Genomic DNA, 20,267 nt, shown 5'->3' on the forward strand with positions numbered 1-20,267 from the left:
TTGAACATCTTCGAAACGGTAGGTAGAAAACCACGTGTTCCGTTTCTCGAGAATGAAAGAAATGTGGCGCTTATGGGGATTACGATCTTATACGGTTGCCATGTAAATCAGTCGACGAGACAAAAAAGAACGTTTGAATGCAATCCACGCGCAGTATTTTTGAAAACTAGGGTTTAACACCCGTCCAAATCTCGAGTGGTCTCCTCAAACCACAGAGGAGAACGCATTGGATATTGGATATAAGGAATTCGAGTCACGAGTTAGTCGCGTTATGCAACACTGTTACACGCACCCTCGAAATTCGCCTCGTTCTCAAAACAAACAAACGAAACAATCTCTCGCTCTTGGTAATAAATTATTCCGAATGTGTAAATATTGGCCGGTCAAATTAAGTTTAAGAAAGAAAAAAAAAAAAAACGTTCGAACGATAGTTGGAAAAAACTTGTGTACGAGAAAGGATCCGAAAGAAAGAAGAAAAATATTTCCAGGAAAAAAGGAATGATTAATTTATAATATAATTGAACGAGAATAATGTTACGAGTTTCGACGAGCGATATAAATATATATAAACGAAAGGCGGAAAGCGAAAACGATCGATCGTCTTTGATAATCAAAATATTGGATTTAATCGAGTCGAGCGCCAAACACGGAGCAGAACGGACGTGTTTCTCTCTTCGTTGCTTGCAAGAATATCGTATTATTTAATAAAGTAATTAATTTTAAACATATTTATAATTTTATAATTAATTAATTATTACTGTGAAAATTTTTCGCGCAAAATTTCTCTAATTTTTGTATATTTTTTTTTAGATATTAAGAAAATATCGAAGAATTTTATAATTTTCAATTTGTTTCGAATAGAAAATGACAAGATTCTCGAATTCGTGAGTAAAATTTTCCTTTGCAAAAATTATAATTTATTTCTTTCATCTAAATTTATAAAAATATATATATATATATATTCGTTAAATTAATCCTGAATCAATTTCCTCGTTCTCTTATCTTGCAGATCTAGAAAATTCTTCATTTAGATGGATCATGGACAATGGACCATCACTTACGTTACATTATCGTAGTGACAGAAATCGTTGCATAGAAACTGTATCTAAATCGAGCGGTGCAAAACGTCGTTTGTTAATCCATTACGATTGCCCGTCAAATTATTTCACGCTCGTGCAGAGCAATAAGCGTTTGATCAAACGTTCCAACATATCGTAATACTTGAAACTTATTCCAAGCAATATCGATTATTTCGAGTGAAACGTTTCAACGATGGATCGAACTCTCTGCCTCCCCCTTTTCGTTACCAATAACGCGTTGTCCACGCGAATAATATATCATCCAACGATATCCAGAATTGTCAAAAATTCGAGTAAAAATTATTCCAAGATGAAAAACATTCTTAACATCGTGTTTAAGATTAATTTCAATCTCTCGTGCATTAGATTAGATCTAAATTTCCTCGTTTCTATAATTTTTCACACAATTCGACAATTCATCGAAATTTGTAATTAAAAGCGTATATATAACAACGTCTTTCCTCTTAACATAGCCAATATAATAATAATAATGATTATAAATTATCAAAACGTGAAAAATTGATACAATATTATCAATATTAAATATTGTTTGAAATTGTTCAAATTTATAAATTGATACAATCTCTAGTCAACGTCCACGTATTGGCACTTGAAATATCTGAGGAAATAGAAGTGTAACGAGTCAACTAACTGTGCCCTCACTCTGGACACGATTTTATCCGTGATGTTTGTGCGCAGGGTACGGTGGCACGCACGTGGTGAACACACAGGGTGGTGACCCCTCGCAACGGGGTGCTGCGCGGCGGGGCGCCGCGCCTTTTACCTTGTTCCGCGTTTCCAACCCGACAAATTCAGTTTTCTAGGCAGTGCTCTAGGTCGCACGAGGTTGCCGCGCCAACGCACCGTGAAGGACGACTTCTTTGAACCGTTCCGCTGCTTTAAATCTCTTCCACGAGGAGAGGAGAGGAGAGGAGAGGAGAGGAGCGGGTCGCGTGCTCCCAAACCCGCGGTCGAAATTCTTCCAATCTCGTTTATTATTATATCTGTGCCAATTTTTATTCAAGCTTATTCGATTATTTATGCTCCAGTATTTTGAATCTTGATAAATAAACTTTTAGAAACTTTGAAGAAAATTTAATTAGGAATAAAGTTGATTAATTTATCAAGAAACGTGATAATAATAATCGTAACGACGAATAAATATTGTTCAAGTATTTTAACGAGTAATTATTGTAGAAAAGTAAATCTTTGTGTATCGATAATTATTTTTCGAAATTTAATAATTAAAATATTTCAATTCCCGTTCGTTCTGTAGATTAAGTAGTTTAAGATTAATTGAGTTAAATTAATTACATGAAAAAAATCCCGAAGGATTTATCACACGATGACACGTGTAACGCTAAATAAATCGGAGATGGATAAATAAATAAATAAATAAAAAAGAGGGAACGAAATGCGTGCACTCGAAGCGCGCAAGCCGGGTTTCAAGTTTGTAATGCCATTAAATGGCACTCACAGCCAATGCATAAGTACCGGACATGGGTATTTGCATACCCAGTTAGCGACATTCCAACCAAAGTTACGAACGTACTTACATGGTAAGAGTGTTGGATTGTCACAAAATTCATCGAATACTGGACGATAATATCGCACCAATCGAACGTATCGATCGATTTTACCTCGCGAAAACAACTTCTACTTGACAACCAAGATCCACGCCTTCTCTTTTCAAAATTAGTATCCTAGATTCCTTCCAAGATTCTTATCCGAGATTCTTATCCAAAATACTCGTTATCATCGATTATTTATTTTTTTTTTATCGTGGAGGAGTTTCATTCTTATCAGATTTTACAAGATTTTTATCCAAAATATTCGTTGTCATTGATTATTTATTTTTTTTTTTTAATCGTGAACAGGAGGAGCTTCATTCTTATCAGATTTGACAAGATTTTTATCCAAAATATTCGTTGTCAATGATATATTGATTATTGTTTTTTTTTTTTAATCCTGGAGGAGGAGAAGTTTCATTCTTATCAGATTTGACAAAATTTTTATAATCCAAAATACTCGTTGTCATTGATTATTTATTTTTTTTTTTAATCGTGGACAAGAGGAGCTTCATTCTTATCAGATTTTACAAGATTTTTATCCAAATTACTGTTGTCAACGATACATTGATTATTATTATTTTTTTTTAATCATGGAGGAGTTTCATTCTTATCAGATTTTATAAGATTTTTATCCAAAATATTCGTTGTCAACGATACATTGATTATTTATTTTTTTTTAATCATGGAGGAGTTTCATTCTTATCAGATTTTTATCCAAAATATTCGTCAATACTCGATACATTGATTATTTTTTTTTTTAATCGTGGACAGGAAGAGTTTCATTCTTATCAGATTTGACAAGATTTTTATCCAAAATACTCGTTGTCAACGATACATTGATTATTTTTTTTTTTTAATCATGGAGGAGTTTCATTCTTGTCAGATTTGACAAATAAATATATAATTATTTATTACGAATGATTTTTTCCTAACTCGAATTATCCAAGAAAAAGAAATAAAGATATTAATTTAAATCTTTTGTTTCTTCTTTCGACAAGTAATAGTAACAATCACGTCGATCATATACGTTTAAATTAATTAAACGATATTCTACAAATTTCTTCTTTAATTCTACAAGGATAATTTTATTCGTGATTAACGTAACGTAAGTCTCGTATGTAACAATGTAACGCCCATTCCTTCGTCGATACGTTCGTGATAAGGAGGAGGAGAGGGAGGGAGGGGGTTGTCAGGTGAAATTAAGCGGTAGATTTAATCAATGACCTTATAGCCGACTCGTTGCCTTTGTTCCACGTTAAGCAGAGTCGACGTACCCTTCGTAATTCTCGAAGACAAGGCCGGCATTTATGGTGACGCACAATTTCCAAACCAGTTCGACCGAGGTAATAAATTGAGCCAGAAGGAATTAAAAGATACGTCAAATCGATGACGCTCCGATTATTTCTTCTTCTCTCCGTTCTCAGGTTGACAAGAACGGAGTTTTTTATCGAGAGGAGAGTCGAATTTCTGGAAAAGCATTGAGTATTCGTTGATTATTTTCCAGATTGACGAGCACGTTTTTCTTTCACTTAAAAAGGAACTTTGGTTGGCTTTGGAAAAAAGCAAAGTCTTTTGTTCGTGCTCGTCGATTCTTGGTTTTTGTGGTGGCAGTGAATCGTGTCAAGCAACGAGAAGACACGATTCAATTTCATTTTCAATTATAGTTCGATGCTCTTCTGAATCTCACTTCTTTCTTGTTAATTAGGCAATTAAATAAATTTTTCATTCATCGATCGAATGATCCAAAATTTTATAAATTTAATTCTTTGAATGGAAAGTGAATTGGACGAAATATAACAATGTAATTTTGAAATATTTAACAAATAAGAATATACGAAAATTTCTTTTTTCTTGTCGTTTCAAATCACTTTCTGCACGTCATCCATGTTTTCTAGATTAATCATATTGAAAGAATGACTGGACAATAGTTATAAAAGATAGAGGCAATCACGAAATCCTGGTCGTATAATTGCACAATTTATTCGCATGAAAGACGAAAAAAAAAAAAAAAGAAAAAAAGAGACAATATTACACAATGGCACGAAAGATATAGAAAGTTGAACGCGATTGCTAAATTACGTAATTATGGATATAACTAAAAATTATACTCGTTGGAAATATAATTATGGAAAAAAGAAATGTAATTGAAAAATGAACGTTCATTTTCCTAAATAAATTAGAACGTACATCTTCTTCCACACTTTTCTCTTTTTTCTCAGAAAAACGACCCAGAAAACTGAAGATAAATCCTTCCTTATGAGCCACACCAAGCTTATAATTTTCTTTAAAAGATAATAGTTTTCAAGTTCATCATTTCGTTCCTCGATTATCCTTCAATCGATTCTAAATACAGTTTATCTTATCTTATTAAATACAAGGAGAAATTTTATTAGCCATTGATTAAAGTACACTTTAAAGTGATACTTTGAAAAGAAAACTTGTTGCAACGATTTCAATTCTAAATATATATATATATATATATATATTTCTTTAAAAATACAATTAAACTTAATCATTCCTTTCCTTTTCACTTTTCTCACTTCGCGTCGTCCCGGTAGCTGAGCGGCAATAAAACTGGAGCCTGGTTTATACCCTGATAAAATAATAGGTCCCCTGGACAGAGGACGTGCTTTAAGCGAGGAGACACAGTATCGTAAGATGTATTCAAGTGTGACCGTTTCTGCGCGGTATTTCTGGCGCCATTAAAATGGTCAGACTAGTCAATAGCCGTTCCTCAGGTCTGCCGCTTGTTTGCACGACAGGTTAGCGAAATTCCACGGGAAAGAAACGCGCGTCACCGCCCTATCCCGTTCACACTTTGTACGGCCGATGCATTGGCCACATTTTCGTTCCGCTTCTTATTTAATCGATCAACCGGTACACAGCCAATCCAACGTCGCTCTCCAACATTTCTCTCCCCCCTCCTCCCTTCTCTATATTCCTTCTCTATCTTTGAAGAAATCTTTGTCGTTTCTTTTTTTTTTTTTTTTTTGTAATGGAAAACGTAAAATCCTTTTCTATTTTTAATCTCTTAGAAGAGAATTAAACCTGAAAATGAATTTCCTATAATTATAATAAATTTATAATATAATTTATAATTTATAATTTATAATTTATAATTTAAAATATAATTTATAATTATAATAAAAATCACAAATATTATTATTTTACATTTGATAATTTTAATTATAATTCATCATTTTCGAAAGAACAGAACTGTTAGAGAGGTAGAGAGTAGATATTTATTTCACAAAGGAACTTTTTTGACAAATATCTCGTATCTTCCTCTTTCGTTCTCTCTTTCTCTCTCTCTCCTTTTTCTACCTGCGCGCGCACACGTATCCGATTCGAGGCGCGAAATTGATTAATACCGGGCACGCTCCGCTTTCAATTTCGATTTCGAGTCGGTCCTGTGTGAAGACGGGACGGGAACTCGAGTTCCCGGAACACGAAACACGACCTCCGATCGAGATTCAATATCTCGATTGGGCGCGTTTCGATCCGCTATTTTTACGAGTTTTACGAGCTCGGTCGATAACCGATTGTACCGATCGAACGTGCGTAACATGCGACCAACGAAATGTCCACCTATCGAAACTTATAGTTGTCCGGTTCTGGCCAGGAATGCAACGAACGGGGCTTAATTTAATAAGAATTATGCTCGTCGTAAATGTTTGCGTTGCGCCTTTGGAGCATAGGTTATCGATCGTATTTCCCTTTTTTATATATCGATTCGATAGGAAAAATGGCGGATTTTCCAACAGTTTTTTTTTTCTCCACGAATTATATTTAGAAAATATCGTCGTCTCTTTAATTTATCGATTAAGAAACGAATTCAAGATTAAGAGAAATAACAAGTTGAGAATATTTTCTTATCTCGTACAGAGAATCTACAGTTTTCTTTTATCTTTGCTGAAACATTGCTCAAAAGTATCGGTTAAATCGGATTAACCTGAATTATCCCCGCTCCCCTGTATTATACAATATCTAAATTATTCAATAGGTTTATTGAATTAGAATATTCAAATACAACGAGTATCCCAGATTCTCGATGTTGCTAAGTCTTCGTATTCCCGTTGCGGAAAGGGTGTGGACATCGCCGTATATCGCGCGCATAAAAATCGTTACATGTCGAAATAATGTTTGTAAAGTCGTTGATTTACAATCGACTTATCGACAATGCAACGGCTGTGCGAGTGTTGTGTAAACCATTTGTTAAATCTCTGAAACGTTTAAAGAAAAAAAAGAAAAAAAGGAAATTCCCCATTACCCTATATTTTATTTCCCAAGTCTAAAAAAGGGTAAGGTGAATTCGAACGTTCAACAATCGGAACGATTCCATCCATCCATTTTATATCCCTCCTCCAACTTGTTGTTTGTATAATATAATCGAACAATCGACGACGTGGATCGTGCACGCATGCACATATATCCGGCCTATATTACTTTCTCCCGTGTTATTAAGAAATAAAAGAATATCGCGAGCTTGCACGAAACGTATGCAAATGAAGACCGTATAAGGAGCTTATTATCGATTCCTGGCCTGTTTCCAACGAAATCGATCAGGCTCTCTCATAATCTGTATTTACCAGTCGTAAATCTCGTGATTTTTATCCACCCCGATTCTTTCTTCTCAAGAATTTGAATTAATATTTGTTGAAAAAAATTATACAATTATCCTCTTGCTATGACTTTTGCTAGTATTCGAACATTGCAGGAAAATCTCTTCCTCGTTTTAATTAAACATTTGTGCACATAGAGCAAACCATTGTTTCAAGATTTACAATTTTGCCTCGAGGATTAAAATCGAAGGAATGAAAGAGATAAAAATTATTCGAGTGGAGAAAGCAATTCGAGCAAGAATGATCGGGCATTACTGTCGTCGATTGGGAATTAAGTTCGTCTAATCTCGACGTGCGACACGATTCATTCCGTTCGATCCGTAAAAAAATATCCGATTTGCCAATCAGCGAATCGGATTAACGCGAAACGAAAGTTCATTTTTCCCGCCCGTGCTAAAACACGGTCGATCCCGTCGACTCGTTATATTCCCAACAATTTGTCTTTCGAGTTGTCTCGCGGCCTAGTGATTGCCTCCTACCTTAAGGATTAAGCGGCGTGACTGGTCGGATTTTCTCCTCGCGTGGAATTCGAACGATCCTCCCCGAGTTCAATCTAGGATCGTCGTCCCTCGCCCTCGTTGCGTTGTAATCTCGAGATTAATACGTATTTATGTTGGGAAAGTTTGTTACCGGTGACAAGGCATGGATAAGAAAAGGAAAAAAAAAGAGAGATTGGTATTTATAATCGTTATAATGTTTGTTGTATGTACGCGGGAGATTTAAAGATGGTGAGACTCGATTGAAAAGTTTCGAAATCTCGTTTCTTTTTCTCCTTCAATTCTAAATATGTATAATAGAATTTTTTTCTTAATTTATTATTATAATATTCTGAATAGTTGTAAAGACGAGCGAAATATTGTTCGAAGCATCGTAATATTGAATATTTTCTCATCTTTTCGCGCGTAATTCCATTTCAAATTTCGTTCCTCGCACGAACGAAATGTACCGATCGATGGTACATTAAAAATTATGCGCAAAATTTGAATATAAATACGTGCTCCGACGATCGAGAATCTATTAAAGAGGGGTGTATTTATATACATCGGAGCGATATATACGCCGTCATTCGTAAAGAATCGACAGAGAAATTATTTTAAGCGTCTGGGATATCGGTGCTAGTTAAGGGAACCGAGACAAATATTTTCTTTTCGTCGGGTAAACGCGACAAATCGTGCGTGCCGCGTTCAAGTGTGAACGCATGCGCGTCGAGTCTCGCTCGTTCACACGGTTGTGCGCATGCGCGCGTGCCTGGAAATCGGAGAATTTTTCACCAGACATTGTCACCCGTAAATTATCCCCGATCCTCTTCATCGTGAAACGCGTATTTGTCGTGTCGAACCTTCGGCGCACAAGAGGTTCGAGGAAACAGAAGCATATGGTCAACACTGCTGCTTTCCCTTCTGATGAGCCTCTGTCGATCGCCGTTTCCTTGAATCTTTTCGTCACTGTTACGTAGCACCGTAACAAATCGAACCGAACGCCTGAATTGAGAATACGCGTCGCTTCAATTCTTGGAGATTCTTCTCTTTAAATAATATCGATATAATCAATCAATGGGATCTGTCTTTCTGATATTTCATTATACAAATTGTATTTCGAGAAATTTGTTAAACTATATTATAGATTTTACATACGTCAATTTTAATTATATCCTATTAGTTAAGTTAAATTATTGTTAAATATCGTTTCGAACGATATAACAATCGAGTCTAGGATCTTAACTCTTTTCAAATAAGCTGAAATACGGTCGATTTCGGTCGATTCTCTTTAAATAATATCGATATAATCAATCAATGGGATCTGTCTTTCTGATATTTCATTATACAAATTGTATTTCGAGAAATTTGTTAAACTATAGATAGATTTTACATACGTCAATTTTAATTATATCCTATTAGTTAAGTTAAATTATTGTTAAATATCGTTTCGAACGATATAACAATCGAGTCTAGGATCTTAACTCTTTTCAAATAAGCTGAAATACGGTTGGTCGATTTCGAATCCCTTTTTCTTTTTCTCGCGTTGTCTATTACGTTACGAGGGATCGATAAAGCCACGTTCCACGTCGGGGAACGTGCAACGATCTCGCGTTACGATTGTTGCGTTACGCACGCTCGTCACGCCGGCCGTATCATAACCGTAACAAGGACATAAAGTGGGGAAATGGGAGGAAAAGTCAGGTATAGGCACGATCGGCTGAATAAAGATCCGGCGCCACGTCGTATCGTTCGGCGCCTCCTTTCATCCCGCCCAAAGGAATTTATCGCTGCGTCACAATAAGATAGGGAATTTATTAGCGCCTGGCCGCAACACTCCTCCTCCTCCTCCTCCTCTCCCCTTCGGTTATCCCCCCTTTTTTTTAAAATTCGGATCCCGTCCGAACGAGACACACACAATTTGATACACAACGTGAATCTACCAGCTCGTTTGAATACGAAATTTATCTACCGAGGATAATGGTGGAGTTTAAACGAGAGGAGTGGAGGGTTTTTACTTTACGAGACGTGGAAAATCGTATCCTTTCTCTCTTTCTCGTGTAAAAACAAAGTAATCGAAGCGATCGAGAATATCGAGAGGAAATCGCGTGGAGAAACGCGGTGAAATGATGATTTTTTAATATCGCGCGTACAATTTGTTGGGGGCTTTCTCAATTTGTTGATCGGTGGAATGAGGTTTAATTTAAATCGTGTCTCGTTTGATTTTCGCATTAAAATTCGGCCCGCCGCCCGACGTAATCGACGTGAAATCGAGAGAGCGCGGTGTGCGTGCGTGCGTACGTGTATATAAATCGTATCGGGAATCGAATAAATCGTTTTCGATAATTCGATCTTGACGCTGCTTTCTCCTTTCGATCAAAACGGGGCAAATATCGGTAAAATATCGGATAACATATCGAAGCACACGTGTACAGTCCCGTTTATAAATCGTTTAACAATTATTATTATATATAAGTTAAAATAAACGCTAGAAAAAAAAAATGTTTCTTTATTATTCTCATAGAAGAATAATAATCAAGCGATTTTACTTTTCGAAATTTTGTTTCGATCTAAAATTTATAGTTTTCATCGGGAAATTATTGGAAATAAATTAAAATAAACGCTAGAAAAAAAAATATTTCTTTATTCTTTTCGATAGAAGAATAATAACAGTGATTTTACTTTTCGAAATTTTCTTTCAATCTAAAATTTATAATTTTCGTCGGAAAACTATTGGAAATAAATTGAAATAAATGCTAGAAAAAAGAATGTTTCTTTATTATTCTCGATAGAAGAATAATAAAAGCGATTTTACTTTTCGAAATTTTGTTTCGATCTAAAATTTATAGTTTTCATCGAAAAACTATTGGAAATAAAATAAATGCTAGAAAAAAAAATGTTTCTTTACTTTATTATTCTCGATAGAAGAATAATAACAAGAATAATAATCAAACGATTTTACTTTTCGAAATTTTGTTTCGATCTAAAATTTATAATTTTCGTCGAAAAATAGTTTTATGATAAATAATTTTCTTTTGTAAGATTCTACTTTAATCTGATCGAAGAAAAGGAAGGTATTATAAAAGATCAAAAAAATTGATAAATTCCAATTGAAATTGCAATAAATTTATATTTCAAATTAACGAGTTCGATGACTTGTGAACGGGACTGTACTATAAGAGAGAATGCGTTTGATGGAATGATCACGAAAAGCATAGTAATCATATCAATTTCGTAACGCGTTAACAGTGTGCAGATATAAAGACATAAATTTTCATAAATATCCAGTTCATATGAATTATATTTCCTACCAACATTTGCATGATAATCACCAAATTTTATTACACCAATGAAACGTGAAACGCGTAAATGTATTTACGTGTATACGCTGTACAAATAAAATATATACATCTCTATCAATTGGAATATTTCTTTCAATATATTTAGAAAGCAATCAACCAGTTCCCCATAATACCAATCGACAAATTGTTCTTATCTTGGCGAAAACTTGTATATATCTCAGCAACAAATATCCATGAAACGTAAGATTTCACAAAAGTGAAAAGGCATTTTGGATTAAGATATTTATCCATCATGCTATTATTATTATTACTATTATTATTGCTCAATAAACGTTTAACTTTGCTCCTCGGTACGTAAAATGTTTCATACATTTTTATTAGTTAATTTATCGACAAATTACAAGTTTAATATATCCCTCCTTATATTATCCCTCTATCAAAAAAAAGGATAAAAAATTCAAATTAACACAAACCATCGATGTCTTTCAACGATGTTATAAATACACTTCCATTATTCCATTAACAATCCCAATTAAAATAATCGAAATCGAACAAATGCAGCATCCTCATTTTTACGTGTAAACGAAGATTGGCCAAATTATAATATATCTATATACGATACGACGCCATCTCATTGGAGGAAACGCGCGCAATTCGAAATTGCGCGGCAAAGGAGCGGGACGTAAAGCGAGATCTCGTTCGGTTAAGGTTTAGCCTTAGCGATGAATGACAGGGACGATAACGAGCAACGTTGTTCTCGATCCGGCGTTAATCCCTCGATCGTTTTGACACGCGCAGGTGACTCGCGTTATTACAAGATGTTACCAAAAGCGGGGAACGAGATAGATATAAACGAGCCGGAACTCGGTCCACCAAACGGCTTATACGTATCTGGAGTAATTTACCTGTCGGATTATCGCTGAGAAATCGCGTCTCAATTACCGCACTGTCAACCGGGATGACGGGGCGGCGAGACGACATTTTATCGGCGAAACAGCGTTATAATCGAACCAATCCTCCTTTCTCTCTCCTCCTTTCCTCTTTTTCTCATCATCGTTGGATGGGAAAATAGAGTCGATCGAACCGATCGATAATATTTGCACGAAAATTAATCATTCTTAACCGCTGCGATAATGAAAATATAAGTCTTGGAAATATATAAAATATCCTATTATTTCAATTTTTGCACGAAAATTAATCGTTCTCGTGATATCTGCTACGATAATGAAAATATAAGTTTTGGAAATATATAAAATATCCTATTATTTCAATTTTTGCACGGAAATTAATCGTTCTCGTGATATCTGCTGCGATAATGAAAATATAAGTCTTGGAAATATATAAAATATCCTATTATTTCAATTTTTGCACGGAAATTAATCGTTCTCGTGATATATCCGATAATGAAAATATAAGTCTTGGAAATATATAAAATATCCTATTATTTCAATTTTTGCACGAAAATTAATCGTTCTCGTGATATCTGCTACGATAATGAAAATATAAGTTTTGGAAATATATAAAATATCCTATTATTTCAATTTTTGCACGAAAATTAATCGTTCTCGTGATATTTGCTACGATAATGAAAATATAAGTCTTGGAGATATATAAAATATCCTATTATTTCAGGAGACGTATTCAGGAGAGATTTGTACGTAAATATGTATTTCGTGTCTGTAAGTTGAAGTGAAAAATTCGCAAACATCCGCAATCTGTTGGTTATTATATACACACATATGTACGGTGGATTATTATGGTATTGGTTTCATAATTATTGCCCACGCTCCTCTACACGCGTAAGAGAGTGAAGCGCATAAACTCGTATACTCGTATATAAGCGTCCTTTCGAGTGATTTATGCCTTATGCGGCACGACTGCGAGCAACGTTTATACCTACTCAAGGGACGTAGACAAAATATCAGCAGTAAACGGATGATACTTGGAACCCATTGTTTGACTCGTGGAAATTCAAGCTGATAACTATACCGTTTTACGCTGCTCATTCGTATATACCGTGACGGAAGTATCCATTTATAAAACATACCCAGAGAAAGAGAAAATTTGAAAACCAACCAACTCCTTTCTACTTTTCTATCCGTTAATTAATAAAATTATTAATAAGATAAATGTATATATATTCGTTTAATTCGTGATTTACTTAATAGAGAAAAATTTTTCTTTACTCAATTCCAAATATTTTAAATCCAATTTCATTGGATGAAATTGAAAGAGAAAAACATTAATCTTCTTACATAAGAAATTAATTATCGAAACGATTTCGTCGAAATCAACCCTTCCAATCGGTCGCACGATTATTTATCGAAAGAAGAGATGATAATCGTAATAATAATCGGAACGTCAAATCAATAAATCAATTTTTCGTTCTCGCCCCGCCTGAAGGATAAAGGCGGAAGCGGAGCGGTTTTAACCCTCGACGAGGAAAAACCGCGAGGCTTCCACCGCCCCCGGCTCCAATTATGCAACGTGACCGCGTTGTTTGTGCAACGATCCGAGGCGATAAACACGGCCTCCGTACCAACTACCAATCACTCGTGGCCGTGTCGCTGTGAAATAACGCGGGGAACGATCGTAGCCGATCGTTTATTGGCCGTCCGTATGATAGACGGATACCTGGGGATCGGCGCCGATTGGCGGGTGTAAAAAGAAAAGGAAGAAGGGAAAAAAAAGGTTCAATTGCGCAGCGTTACCTGCTGCAACGACAAATCGTACGTTATCAGCTGCGGTTTACTCTGCGCTTCGAATTCGATAAACATCCAAGGGATAAACGCGTGTGTAAATCGTGTAGATATTACTTCGTAAAAAGTAATAATATTTTGTTAAATATTTATTAAATCATTATTTAAAAATATTTTTAAAAAATTAAACACCCAAAATTTAATTTTTTATACTAATTACATAAATCGTATATAAACGAACATGAATAACAATAAAATAATAATTAACTTTTTAACTTCAATTCTTTTAAAATTTAAATAAAAATCAAATTTAAAGCAGCCAATTTTTGGATGAAAAAAGGGAATCTCGAGAATCTTTATTTAATTACACGATCTTATCTCCGTTTGAAATGGAAGAAAATTCGAGATCCGTTTCGAGGGGTGGCGGAACAATGGCGCGATCACTTTGTTCGTCGCGATTAGGTTGGAAAATACGCGCAGGGGAGAGAGAGCAGCTGGAAATACTGATCGGTTTCTAATGACTCGTGACTGATGGTTATTCGAAAGATCGGGGGAGGGGGCTGGCGCGACAACAACGAATCGGACGCGTGATTGGATTTTATTGCGGACCCGGTCTCGATTTACCTCGTACCTCGTCTCTTCGTGGAAGCCGATCTTTGTTCTTTCGCGGTTCGTAGGAAAGGTTCATTTCCTACGAGGCGGGAGAAATAACGAGGTGCAAACTGAACGATCGGTCGGACGTAAAATTAAATTAGAGAGGAAGAAATAATACGAATAACACGCTAGAAAGCTTTCCTCTCGGGCTACGCGTAATATTAGTCGGTGAAATTTTAATGCGAATTAATATTTGTTTAATTTTTAGGTTTTGTATCGAAATTTTGAAAGTAATAAGTAATATCAATAATGAAAATAATAATTGCGCAAGAGGCAATATTATCACGGTTGTTAAACTTGAAGATTATAACGAGCTTTACGATATTTTCATTTTTTTCCATCTGATCATTTATACACACGTGCTGTATTATTTATCTATATATTTATCTATCCACGTTCTATCCACGCGTATCTTCCAGTATATTTCCTTGTTTACAAAATATTCCAAGACGATCTACATTAATCAAGAAGAGAGAAGTATAAAATAAACTTCGAACATTCTAAATCTCTCGTTGTATAAAAGATTACGCATCAATTTTTCCACGATTAACTTAAAAAGATGAAGGATTGACCTCCCTCTACATTGTATCCACGCAATCTTCCAGTATATTTCCTTGTTTACAAAATATTCCAAGACGATCTACATTAATCAAGAAGAGAGAAGTATAAAATAAACTTCAAACATTCTAAATCTCTCATTGTATAAAGGATTACGCGTCAATTTTTCTACGATTAAAGATGAAGGGTTAACCTCCACGTTGTATTCACGTAATCTTCCAGTATATTTCCTTGTTTAAATATTATAAAATATTCCAAGACGATCTACATTAATCAAGAAGAGAGAAATATAAAATAAACTTCAAACATTCTAAATCTCTCGTTGTATAACACGTCAATTTTTCCACGATTAAAGATGAAGGGTTGATCTCCCTCCACGTTCTATCCACGCAATCTTCCAGTACATTTCCTTGTTTACAAAATATTCCAAGACGATCTACATTAATCAAGAAGAGAGAAGTATAAAATAAACTTCAAACATTCTAAATCTCTCATTGTATAAAGGATTATGCGTCAATTTTTCCACGATTAAAGATGAAGGGTTGACCTCCTTCCATGTTGTATCCAATCTTCCAATATATTTCCTTGTTTACAAAATATTCCAAGATAATCTACATTAATCAAGAAGAGAGAAGTATAAAATAAACTTCAAACATTCTAAATCTCTTGTTGTATTACGCGTCAATTTTTCCACGATTAAAGATGAAGGGTTGACCTCCCTCCGAAATAAATAATTGGGCGCGTGGGGCTGGCAAGCAGAAGCGAAAACGTCGAAACGGAACGGTTTTCACACGCGGGCGAGGGAACAATGGGCCACGTTGTTCAGGAACCGTGGCCACTAATCGCGTCAAAACACGCGTTAAGGATCATCCCGGCTGACAGCCGACAAACGGCCGGCCAGGACCAACGACGAAACCAGCCGACGAGACCGGACAGACGGACGAACAAACGGAGAGGAGAGCAACTCTGAACGTTGATGCCTGCCGGCCTCGGATCAGGTCGAGTGAGTTGTTTCCAGATCCACCCCCTCCTCTCCCCCCTCCTTGCCTGTCTACGTGTCCGCTCGTGTAAGATAATGCTCCCACAGCTACCACTCCGGATATCCTCCTCCTCCTCCTCCTTCTTCTTCTTCTCCAGAGGAGAAGCTTCGCTATTGAGGTCCTACAAGGGGAGGATTTACCGGCAGTAGGTTCTCTGGATCCATGTTCAACGTGTTTGACACGGATGATCACTTGCTGCCATCGTCGATCAACTTTTCACGCTTGTCGCGAAACAGTGTTTCGGGATTATTTCGCGCGACATTCGTCATTTTTCATTCGTTATATAAAGTTTATAAAGAAGGATAAATTTTCGATTTTTATGTGGTGTAATTTTAATAGAATCGAATTGATGGATATTATTCCACGATTTCTTCGATCGAAGTAGTTGGAAGAATTCGTAGATTTTTATTGATTTCTAGGATCCTCTCTGATTCGTCATTTTTCATTCGTCAAAGTTTATATAAAGTTTATAAAAAAGGTAAGAAATTTTCGATTTTTATATGATGTGATTTTAATGGAATCGAATTGATGGATATCGATTATTCCTCCATGATTTCTTCGATCGAAGTAATTTGAAGAATTCGTAGATTTTTTTATTAATTTCTAGGATTTCTATTGATTCGTTAAAAATTATAAAGAAGGTTAAATTTTCGATTTTCTCCATTATTTTTATTACGTTGGAATCGAATCGGTGGATATCGATTATTCCTCCACGATTTCTTCGATCGAAGTAGTTGGAAGAATTCGTAGATTTTTATTGATTTCTAGGATCCTCTCTGATTCGTCATTTTTCATTCGTCAAAGTTTATATAAAGTTTATAAAGAAGGTAAGAAATTTTCGATTTTCGATATGATGTGATTTTAATGGAATCGATATCGATTATTCCTCCACGATTTCTTCGATCGACGTAGTTTGAAGAATTCGTAGATTTTTTATTGATTTTTAGGATTTCTATTGATTCGTTAAAAATATTATAAAGAAGGTTAAATTTTCGATTTTCTCCATTATTTTTATTATGTTGGAATTGATGGATATCGATTATTCCTCCACGATTTCTTATATTCCTTATTGATATATTGATATTTATTGATATATTCTAGGAGCAAGAAAAAGAAAGGGAGAAAATTGTACGTACACATCATCCTCTCCTCGCTCGATTCAGATTTCGTTTTGGCGCGTAAACACGTGCGATTCGAGAATTCCGTCCACGTCGAGTGAATAAACAGGCGATGAAGATATTCGTTAAAGACAATGGCCATAAATGAATGGTATTATAATCACACGGTATTACTTTCCCCGATCCCATTGTCCTTTCCGACTCGCGCGTTTACGATCCCTCGTGCCGCACGCTCGTCTTTACACGACCATACGCATTTATCCTCGCTACTTAAACCCGCCATTAGTATTCCATTATGATTTTCACTATTATCCCCTTGCAACGCTCGAATCACAGCCATTGTGCGCATGGGCAAATAACGTTAACACAACCAAATCTATTTTCAATAATAATAATAACAATACTTTTCATTCAGATAAAAATTGAATCAACGAAACGTTATTTCCCGCGACATTCGTCATTTTTCATTCATTATATAAAGTTTATAAAGAAGATTAAATTTTCATGTGATGTGATTTTAATGGAATCGAATTGATGGATATCCTCCATTTCTTCGATCGAAGTAGTTGGAAGAATTCGTAGGTTTTTTATCGATTTCGTATATTTTATTATCGTAAATAGATTTTTTCCTTTCTCAAATATACAACACCTTCGTATATTTATATAAAAGAAGATAAAGACACATTTCGACACGTAGAGATCTTTACACGTAATTTTCCAGAACGTCGATTTCCTCTCTCTCGAGACCAACATCCAATCGTCTCGAAAATTATCGTATGCTCCAATTCGTGTGCACGAGGAAGAGAGAGAGAAAGGGAAGAAAGAGAAGAAAAAGAAATTGAAGGGTGGAGCGCGAAAGGGTGAGTGGCACACGGGTGTCGGTATCGCGTCCATTAGCGACACGAGGATAAAAGAAGAATTTATTCATGATCCCGGGCCGTGGAACCAGCCGAGGGCCAATTTCGGCGTTGCATCCGAGCTAACTCATTCACGAAACTGTATCCTTTGGTCTTGTTGGCCGCGAGATTTACGAGCGACAAGGACTCGGAGAGAAGAGAGCCTGCCACCGTGAGTCTCCTCTCTGATACGGTTGGTGGATCGCCAACCGAGCGGAAATAAACGTCTCGTAAACCTGCTTGGCGCTTGAGAAACCATTTTTTTTTTTTTCGACATCCCTCACCCTCCTCTATCGGGCGTTCGGATGGGGCCAACAACGACAACCCCATCGAAGATCCAGCTTTCCACGATTTCACGCTCTATGCGAGATGAAGACAGCCGTGAGTTCCCTCTGAGAGATAATTGTGGAAAGGATGGGATGATTGAATCGGGAGAGATGCTTTCTTTCTTTCTTTCAATCGAAATTCGTTCACCGTTATTTGTCGAGCTGTATTTGTCCCCCCTTTTTGCTCGAAGAATAGAAATTTTTATATGCTTCTTTAGAAATTAATTTGATAAATAATTTATTCCTAATTTAATCATAATTTAAAATAGAATTTCGTTGATTAAACTTATACCTGTGTTACGTAAAATTTGATTAAAAAGAAGCGGATTTATCCGATTCGAAGTTTATATTCATATCTCGATCGAAATAAAAATGGGAGGAAGAGAGAGAGAGAATAAAAAAAGATCTTTCGTGTACCCGGTTTATTTTTATCGTCCAACGTTAGAGATATAATTCTCGAAAAGAGAGAACGTAGAAACGGATTGAAACCGATTGAACCAGTTTTTCCCCGAATAAAATATTCATACTTATCAAACTCATCGACTAAGAGATCCAGTTTGTGAACCGATAACGCGATCAATAATTCAAAAAAATAACAATCTTCCTCCGTAAGGGAGAAGAAGAAGAGAGAAAAGCGAGAAACGAACCACGTGGACAACTAGCGGAGTAACCCGTCAATTAAGAATCTGCCCGCGTTAAATAATCCTACGCGGATATTTTCTCCGACGAATTCTTTGCATACAGCCGTGTTCGTTTCGTTTCTCGGCTTCCTTAACGCCGAGAGACCAACCTACGAGACGATCCCCCTCCATCGTGCACGGAATATCAAATCAGCCGACAACTCGACGATTAGGAATTTCGATCACGCAACGCCTCTTCCACAGCCGCTACTCGTCCACGATATTCCTAACGAAGACGAGTCGTGGAACGTGATAGCGGATCCAGTCCGACGCGAGCTCCCCGATATCGAGAGCAAGTCGTACATAGAGCAACAAATTACGAGAATCTCGTCATACGTGCTATTACTTGTGAGGAACGTGTGACGATGTAAAATATATATTTTTACACGTGGTGGAAAGTACGCTAAAATATCTGAAAAGGAGAAAAAAAGAAAAAGGTAAAACGAGACTTTTAAATAACCGCATAGAGAATCGGACGAAAAATAAATAAATCGAATCGAGTCCCTTCGTTACAAGTTGTAACATCTCAGACACCCTGTACATATATATATATACACGTCGGTTAACGAAGTGCGTAACCGCTTTTCAATATGCGTTTACACGGGGCGAGATAATATCTGGACGTTTGTTACAGCCGACGTGGGCCGACGATCGCGCCTTTTTCTTCTTTTTACAATGTTTTAACTTTTAGATGGGTAGTCCGAGAATGGGACTACCTTTCGCGACTTTTCTCTCTCGCTTCATTGACAACCGGTGTCGTGGGACAAGGACGGCACGATGCCGTCGTTAAAACTAACTCGATTCCCCTGCGGCGGGGGAACAATATATGACGTCACATTACCCCCACTCCTCTTTGCGTATATATCGGAGGCGCGTCACGTGACTCGAGGCTCGGTGAAAGTTCGCTCACGTGACCGCCGTACCTCTGCCTAATATCCAATGAGGAGTGGGGGTGACGTGACGTCACGTGTGACGCGCGCTTAGTTTTGGTCGAGTGCCTGGTCACGTGACGTAACCTCGTTCGATCTAAACAAGTGGAAATAGAGGATACGACGTAAATTTCCCCTAGTATGGGGAATTTTTTTTAATTCGAACCAAGGGGATATATATATATATATATATATATATCATTCTCATTCGAAACTCGATCCAATCTTTTCAATCGAGCGCCTTTCGAAATTAGTATTCCCTTTCATCACACGCCCCTTTTTTTCTCTTCTTATTTTCCGACCGATCGGGTACGTAC

General features: G+C 36.3%; 1 protein-coding gene across 2 annotated transcripts in view; it reads right to left on the reverse strand.

The window, feature by feature from the left end:
* LOC100577936 overlaps window positions 1-20,267 on the reverse strand; it is a 117,246-nt gene that overhangs the window by 66,901 nt on the left and 30,078 nt on the right. The window lies entirely within an intron of this gene.

This window comes from Apis mellifera, linkage group LG6, assembly GCF_003254395.2.
Source record: "Apis mellifera strain DH4 linkage group LG6, Amel_HAv3.1, whole genome shotgun sequence".
In the NCBI taxonomy this organism is placed as follows: Eukaryota; Metazoa; Arthropoda; class Insecta; order Hymenoptera; family Apidae; genus Apis; species Apis mellifera.